Genomic DNA, 9,407 nt, shown 5'->3' with positions numbered 1-9,407 from the left:
ATATTATGGGGAGAAAGCATGGAAGGAGAATAGCCTGCCGTGGGGCAGGGAATGATTAATAAAGGACCTTGGGGATCTTCTACCAGTAGTCCCATCCCCTGCTCTAGCAGAAGACAGTACCATTCCAGGAAAGTTGCTGTCCAATCTCGTCTTTAAAACCTTTAATGATGGAGCACCCATAACTTCTGAAGGTAAGTCTTTCCATAGATGGTTCTCACTGTCAGAAAAATTCTTCTTAGTTTTAGATTGGATTTCTCTGATAAGTTTCCATCCTGTTACTTCTTGTCCTGCCTTCGTGTGCTTTGGAGAATACATTGATTCCCCTTTCTTTGTGAAGCTCCTTAAATGTTCAAAGACTTCTATCATGTCACCCCTAGACCTTAATTTTGTTAGTTCCCGCAACCATTCTTCATATGCCTCTAGTTCCCTAATTATCTTTGTTTACTTCTCCAAAGTGCAGGTTTTTTGTTTTTTTGTTTTATTTAGAGGTTTTATGGTTGTATGCCACCCAGAGTTTCTTAATATGGGCAGCCATATAAATCAAATAAATGAATAGCAATTACAGGAAGATACTTCTTGTCCTTATATTTGTGTTGCATTTTCCTCTTCAAAGTTATTTCTCTCATTCCAGCCTTTCTCATTTCTACAATGATACCGGAGAGTTAATAAAATGTTGGCTCTTAAATTAATTTTCTTGAAGGGTGACTATGCCATTACTTATTGGCTAATGGCCACCGCCAATAATTATCATGGGAATTAGTTTACCTTGTACTTGGGCCAAATTCTCTCACTGATTGCTGATGATATATTAATTTTAAATATTCTAGAATCATTGGTTTTCATGTGATATAAACATTTAGAATATTACCATAGAATATTTTTTCTAACTCAGAATCTAAGAAGCTACTTGGATGAGAAGCAAAATGTTTTCAAAGAAAAAATCAACAATGTCCAGTTGTCTTTTGGAAAAAGCTCCTTTGGCACAACCATGATCCGGCTGATTGAGAATCTCCATAGACATGAACATAGAGGGTTATTTTAATATAAATAGAAGTCCAATGTAAAAGATTTAGATTAATATTACCACTAAAAATTTCAAAGTATCTGTTGAAGAAACATTTCTGTTCAATGTTTGTACATCAATACTGAACAAAATAATGAACACAGTATGTACAGAGCTAAAAGTTTCCAGCTTGAAGCTCGAGGTGGTGCTGTATTTCAGTTTTCCAAAGAGCAGTGCTATGCACTTTATGAAGTTTACTTTGCAATTTGCACAACTGACGGCTAGTCCCTCTTAAAGCAAAGCGTATCATGGAAATTAAGCATTCAAAACAGCAAGGGAATTGCCAAATGTCTCTTCAGTTCTCTTGCTAATGTGTTCGTATCTTTTCACCATTTTCTCCATTGCCACAAAACACATTAATTTTGTCTTCAAAATAGAATTATGCATACTCTCACCTCCCCACCATTCTTTCTTCTTCTCCATGCCAAAAATACTAGGCACAGCTTTGGAGCCAATGTTGTACTCAATAGGCTTCCAGCAGTGCTGGGTACATGTTTGATAAAACAGGCAATAAAAGCTTATGGGGAATGCTGGGTTTAGGAAGAGCATCAAAACAATTGTCCTGAAACTATGGATGTGTTGCTTTCTAAAACTCCACCCCTCCATACATTTCATAAGGAGGCTTGGAATGGTGACCAGTTTTGAAAGAGCATTAAAACTGCATTCTTGAAGGCACAGTAAAGTAGGAGAGTGAGATCTAGTTATCTGACAAAACACCCCACCTCCTTAAGATATATTCCTACTATACCTTTGGGACTGGCAGATGATTTCCTGCCAGCTGCATCAGTGCAGTTTCAGAATTGGTGAGTAGACCTCTACTCTGCTTTAACATGGAAGTAAAGCACTAGTAGAAACTCACCATTCCCCAAACCCAATCTTTAATATTCTCAAAACCAGCAGATGGTTTTCTGCTAGCTGATGATATTTGGAAAGAAGAGCAACACTAGAGGGGCTAACCAATAACTTTGATTAACATGCCTTTGAAGCCAAGACACTAGAGGTTATTCTTGACTTACAGCAGTTTGTTTAGTGGCCATTCAAAGATATGATGGCTCTGAAAAATGTGGTTTATGACCATTTTTCACAGTTATGACTTTTGTAGTAGCCCCATGATCGTATGATCAAAATTCATATGATCAAGATGCTTGGAAACTGATTCATATTTATGACCGTTGCTATGCCTCAAGGTCATGTGATCACTTTTGTTATCTTCTGACAAACATAATTAGTGGGGAAACCAGATTTATGTAACAACCGAGTTACTAACTTATCCGCTGCAATGATTCCCTTAAAAACTGTGGCAAGATAGGTTGTGAAATAGGGAAAAACTCACTTAGCAAATTTCTCACTTAACAACAGAAATTTTGGGCTCAATTGTGGTCATAAGTCAAGGACTACTTGTGCTGTTTTACAGTAAGTCTAAACAGCCTCTACATGCAGTCTGGGGCTGGAAATAGGGACTGTACCCTTTTATGTTGGAACAGTTTTCTGCCAACATACAGATCTATTGGTATCACTTTAATTGAGCTGTGTGGAAAATGTAGTGAGAATTCAGCCAGGACTGGGAAGACCAACTTTTAAAAATCTCTTCTTGATAATTAAATTATTCATGACTTAATTTAACTCTAAATTGACATTTTGTGCAAAGGTAATCACAATAACATTTGTTTGATTTACTATATTATATGATCCTAGCCACTATAATTTTGAAATCATGGCTTATTGCTTGGTATGTAATTGTATACCCAACCAATTGAGATTTATTTAATAACAATGTTTAAATAAATCATAATGTAATGTAATATGTGAACCAAGTTCCAAAAATAGAGTATAGATGTATGCATAGATTGAACTGTCAATACTATATTGATGCCATATTTAAACATGATATTTATTGTGATATTTACTATCTTCAAATGGCCATATGATTAATTATAAGGTTTACATTGCAGGAAATGACATTTAACAATGGCAGACTTTAGTAACTTTAGTAACTAATGCTGTCCACGTATAGCTTCTACCAGTCCCAAGCAGTAAGTGGTTAATGGCATCTGGACAGGATAGCTGGCTTATGTTAATTGCATTTTTATTGTTAGACATCTTATATTTAAGGGGAACCTAATAAGTGTATGTTTCTTGGCTTTTTGTTCTAAACCACCTGCTTTCAATAAAATTTTTCAGGCTGGACAAATGTGCTTTCCAGACTTTGCAGCAATAACTTGTGGTCAGATGATAGTTAGATTACGATGCTCAGGCTTTAAAGTACAGCCACAGAAGTGACAGAAATGGGATCTAAGGCAGCTCCAATTTAAGCTGAGCTTTTATGTACTTCCCAAGTACAATGCAAACAGGCCTTTGATTTGGGATCCAAGCTGCAATTCTATACAGCCTTTCCTGAAGTAAATCCCAAGAAACTCGGTGGGATTTTTTTTTTATGGATTGGATTTTATTGCTAGTCTCATAGATTTATTAAAGTCCTTAGATCCTTAGACACCTACAGTGTAAATTAAATCTGAAAGACCAGACTATTGTTAAAACAATTGAGGAAATAGGCATTCGGTTTCCATCCGTTTTTTTTAACATTTCACGTGTTTAGTTTCTTTGAATAGGATTATTAATTTTTCTGTCAGTAAAGGTTAGCAGAATGGTTTTGCATCAGTTTCAATTGGACACTCACTTTGTTAATGTGCACAATGTCACATTAGATTTTATGTATAGCCTACATAATACAAAAGCAAGAGTTTTATTTCCATCATTATTTAATCCCTTAATACATTGAATACAGAGATAAGATGGAATTTGGTGAAGCCTTTAAATATATACAACTAGGTATTTACACCTACACAGTCAAATGTTTTATAAAAAGGATTTTCCAGGGATGTAGAAAAAGATTGCATATGCATAGACGACATGCAAGAATAACTAAGGCTGTCAGTCAATTTACCATAATTGCAATTGTTGTTGTAGATGGCAACAGACAATATTCCTACAAAAGTCTATAATCCATTGGATACATACTGTACCTATGACTAATCTCCAGAGAACATACTGGGATTGAGTTGTGTGTAAATGTTCAGAGGATTGTTCTATCAACTGTATCTAGTAGTCTTAAAGGAAAAGGAAGAAAGAGCAAAAAATTGGGAAATAAATCACATTTCAGGAAGACATTTAAGAGAAACAGCCAATTTCTTAGTTTAAAAAAATATTTAAACTGTAAAATATTATTACGTTAATTTTCTTGTTTTCTTCTTTGCCATTGAGAAACTTCAGACTAGGAATGTTTTAAGCAAAATTTCTTTTTTCATGATTTGATCATCAGTTGTTTTCAATTTTGTAATTTATACATCCTGCTACCAGGAATGATAGTGTTGGCTAGACTATATCATGGTTTTTGATAGTGGTATCAGAAATGAAACTCTTTTTTCAAATGAAATTATAATGGCTCTTATCTGTGCTGGATTTTTTGTTTTTTTGTTTTTTGCATTCAAGTCAGCGTGGACTCCTGGCCTGGACAAGTCCCTGCAGTTTTCTTGACAAGATTTCAGAAATGATTTGCTATTGCCTGCTTCCTAAGTCTAGAGTAGCGGTCACCAACCAGAGGCCTGCGTTCCACTGGTGGGCTGCGAGAAAATTTTGGTGGGCTGCAGCATGCTGAGGTGGGACATGGGGTAATCCTGCAGTCTCCTGTGTCGTGGCTCCTGCTTCTTGCCTCAGTGCATCGATGAGGCTGAGCAGCAGCGGGAAGAACGCGGACCTCCTGACCTGCAGGAAGCAGCTGCCCTCAGGTGAAAATGTTGTGAGGGGGCGGCTCGACCCTCTCTTCCTCCTCACCAGAAGCACTCAAAAGCTCAGCGGGAAGGAGGCGGCTTGTCGGGGGCCAGAGGGGCAATGAGTGCTTTGTGCGTGAGCACTTCTGGTGAGGAGGAAGAGAAGCTCCTAGGGGGGCTCAGGAGATCGCACCCTCCCCTCACAGACAAGGAAACACCTGGGAAGGGCTTCAATGCCATGATCTCCCATGTCCCTGCCCTCAGGAGCTTCTCTTCCTCCTTGCCAGAAGCTCTCAAACACTCAGCAGGAAGGAAGAGGCTTGTTGGGCGCCCGAGGGGCAGTGAGTGCTTTGCATGTGAGCGCTTCTGTCGAGGAGGAAGAGAAGCTTCTGGGAGGGCTTGAGCCTCCACCTTGCAACATCTTCCCTTGACATTGCTGGCAGCTGCTCAACCTCCTCGATGTGCAGAGGCAAGAGGCAGGAGATGACATCAATTCAGATGATCCTTTCCCCTCACCCCCACCCCCTTTCAGGCCAGGGCTATGCCATGATCTCCCGCATGTATGAGTTCATCTGCCACCAGTATCACCCCTGTTGCCCCACCTTCCCGACAGCCACCTGGTCTTCAGCATGTGGCTCATCAGCCCAGAGTGGAGGTTGCCTGCTGTGCTGAACCGCGCATGCCTGCGCCCATGCCTGCCACTCTTCCTGGCAGGGAGAAGTGACCCCTCTTGGCTTGGACTCTGGGTTTGTGACTGGTATGTCATAACTGGGACCGGGGTGACTTCGTCTTGCCCACAGGACCACCAAGTAGCAGCTGCCAGCTCCTTTCTCCACATGCCAAGTCTTACACCGGGAAAGAGAGCATCTGGGGTATCAGTGTAACCATTTGGTTAGTTTGTAATCGCCCTACCTGGAGAAGGAGGTGCTGGAGGAGGAAGAGGAGTGGAGAAGCAAGCCAGGTGTTAAAGACCTGGGATGGTGGGGAGGCTTCCAGCCCAGCCCTCCTTCCCTCCCCCAACTCCAGGCAGCCACACCTGGCAAAAGAGGGAGAGGTTTCCTCTGACTTGGGGGAGATATGAAATGACAGGAGACCAGATTTGAGGGGGGGCTCTGCTTTTCTTGTTATATATGTTTTTGTTATAATTAAATAAGCATTTTTATATTTAAAAATATATTTATCTATCTATATAAATTATTATTTTTAAATAGTACATTTATATTTAATATAAAAAATAAAAATATATATATTAAATGTATTATCTTTTTAAAAAAAATCATATTAGTAGTCCTCTGGATTTAAAAGTATGAGTTTGGTGGTCCCTGAGGTCCAAAAAGTTGGTGACCCCTGGTCTAGAGAAAGTGTCTATGCCAAGATGAGACTAGAATTGTCCTGGTTTCTAGACTGATGCCTTAGCTGCCACACCAAACTGGAGGCCTCCCAGACTCATGGCTCCTATTGAAAGCAAATGGCAGCCTTTGCTAGAAAGGTCTTTGCTCAACTTTATGTTGTGCACCAGTTAGGCTCTTTCCTGCATAGTGAGGCTCTCCACTCACTCACTCATATCCTGGTCATCTCCTATTTGGACTATTGCAATACCTCTACATGGGCTACCCAAGTATTTTAGAAGATTCAGCTGATGCAGAATGTGGCCATGGAGACAATCTTAGGCATCCAAAGTACGGGGTGTGTAACACCATTGTTTCCTGAGCTACATTGGACGCCAGTTTGCTTCAGGCCCAATTCAAGATGTCAGTTATGATCTTTAATGGTATGGATTACCTACCTGGGTTACCTGCAGAACCATCTTTGTCCCATTACATCTGTACATCCCACCCAGTCAGACAGGGAAGTTGGGTACCCCATCAGTTAAAGAACTCGGACTGGTGGTTGTCTTTTTCATAATGCTTCCTTTTTCTGGCAATATATTAGATAACAAGGAGCATCTTTTTGATACTGTTTTCTAGCATTATCATTTTATCTTATATGTCTTTATCTTTAAAAGGAGAATATTGTGAAAAGTTATTTCAAATAATAGAGTTCCATTTATGGAAAAGATTCATTTATACATACAGTAATAATTAGCTGAGAATCTAAATAGGAATTAAATTGCCAAACCCATCACTGAATTGTTCTACATAATATGAAGAAATTACTTTGAATATTTAAAGGATTAGTCATAAGAACTCTGTTTATTTGTTCTGGACTGAAGAAATTCTGAGTAAAAGAAAAACATTGAACATATATGGATCATCTCTCATGGAAGTCTGTTTGCAATTGTTCCCGATTTATTTATTATCCACCTAGATTTAGATTACTGGCTTCCCAAAATAAAGCACCTATTAGTCCCACAAGAAGGCCTATACTGTCTTAGCCTACCTTTCCCCCTAGCATTGGACAAGGATAGGCTCCTGGAATATGGACATGGTATGGTGATGACATGGTATGTGAGAAAACATATGCTTTCTTTTCTGTGGGGATGTTATTTTATATATACTGTATGTAGTGTTGGAAGAAATGTCCATCTGGGTTCAGTTCCAAGCGGGAAGAAAGACACTGGAAACATGGAGGCTGATTGGAAAGATGGTTTAATGGTGGACAGGACCACATGGTTTGAAGTCCTGAGTAGTTGACCACATGGAGTGCAGAGTGAGATATATTTATACCCTCTCTTGGGCTTCCTGTTCCTGTGAAAGAAATGTATTCTGATTGGTTGTCAGGTTCCATGGGGCCATGCAGGGGTAACTTTGTAGTTTGTCTGGAGTCTCATGCTTGGTTGCTGGGTGATGTAATCTTTCCAGGTGCCCTGTGGTGAGATGGATAGAGGGATAATCCTATTATGTCCTGAGGGTGAAGTTCTTTTGTGTTGTAGATAAGCTGGCCCAGCCTTTTGTCTTGTAGATAAGATGACCCAGTCTTTCTGTGGCTATTAACAAAGGTGAGGACTGCTTTCCAAGAGCTTGTTTCTCCTTTTCTCATCCAGGGAGGTATAATATTATCCTTTTTAAATATTTCCTATAATATTTCATTCTTCTAGGAGAAGGGTGGGTTCTAACTCTCTACAGTAGCATATAAGTCCTTTAATTTGTTTAAATAAATAAAAAAATACTTAAATAATCCCCCTTCTCTGTTAAGTAGTACTTGTGACCTAGTACACAATTACTGGCAGTAGTACCAATAATTGTACTCCTCAGTTACCCCCAGGAGTAGCATCAACTGATCTGTAACTATGAATACAGATGAATGGTCTGCAGCTGAAATTACAATATTAACATATTTTTAGTAAAGTAGAACTCTATAAGATCATGACAACCATCATAGCTTTCTTCATATATACATTGCCCTATTTGCTCAATTTAAAAAACCTGATCACTGGAAAAATGTCAAACTGATCAAATAAGTGTTATATCAGTTATAAAGATAAGAAAGTATTGCAAATGAGAGCACTTAATACATACATTAAACTTTAGATTTTCATGATGAGTATAACGTAACATGAATTCATGAATTAGACTTGGAATTGTTGGAAGAAATACCTTTCTGGGTTCAGTTCCAAGTGGGAAGAAAAACACTGGAAATATGGTGACTGCTTGGAAAGATGGTTTAATGGTGGACAGGACCACATGGTTTGGAGATCCTGGGCAAAAAAAGGGAAGAGATGCTGAGAGTTCCTGGATTTTATACCCTCTCTGGGACACAGGAAGAGTATTCTGATTGGTTGCTGTCAGGGGTCATAGCTAGCTTTGTAGGTTGTCTGTGTTCTAAGTTTGGTTGAAACTTGGTGGGTGGTGCAATGAACGGCAATTAAATGGCTCAGCCTGAAGGAGGTAAAACTTTGTTATGTAGACTAGACTGGCCCAGCCTTAATGGCCCATCAACAAAGATGCGGGGGACTCCAGTTTCTGCCTCTCTGAGTTTCTACTTTTCTTTTAGGGGAAATATTCTGCCTTTTTAATACTGCATATCCTAAAATATTTCATTTTTTTAGGACAGAAGTGTGTTTTAACTTCCAACAGTAGAATGGATCTAGCTTGTCCTGTGAATGTAAAAAAAAACAACCTTTCTTAACTTAGGAAAAGCCATACTTACATATGATATACACAGAAATATGAATTGTTTTCTGTACTTTATGCATCCCAGATGGCAGCAATTATAAATGCATTCATATGTCTTGGATTACTGAATGGGCTTATGGGGAAAATGCTTATATTAAACAGCTATACAAGTAAGGACAAATTATAATGTAATGCATTAAGGGTTTTTTAAATTGGCATTAAAGCTTTGAATGTATATTAAGTAAGCCAGTGTGAAGTATCTGATTTGTCATAAACATTTTAGTGCTTGGCAGACTAAATAAGAGAAAAGGTAAAGGACCTTTCTTTAACTGTTCTGAATATTTACTAAATTGGGAAGAAATGCAGTGGAAATATTATTACCTGTCATATCAGTGTTCTGCTGATTTTCATCATTAGTTGAATTCCAAATATGTTGAATTCCAAAAAACAAAAATGCAGAATCAAGAAAATCAGTGTGTGTGTATGTATGTGGTACAATTCATGTAGTACTTTTTATACGAA

Source organism: Pseudonaja textilis, chromosome 6 (assembly GCF_049901715.1).
Source record: "Pseudonaja textilis isolate UNSWEBS1 chromosome 6, rPseTex1.2, whole genome shotgun sequence".
NCBI lineage: Eukaryota > Metazoa > Chordata > Lepidosauria > Squamata > Elapidae > Pseudonaja > Pseudonaja textilis.
The sequence above is the reverse complement of the archived record's forward strand: the minus strand, read 5'-3'. Positions refer to the sequence as shown.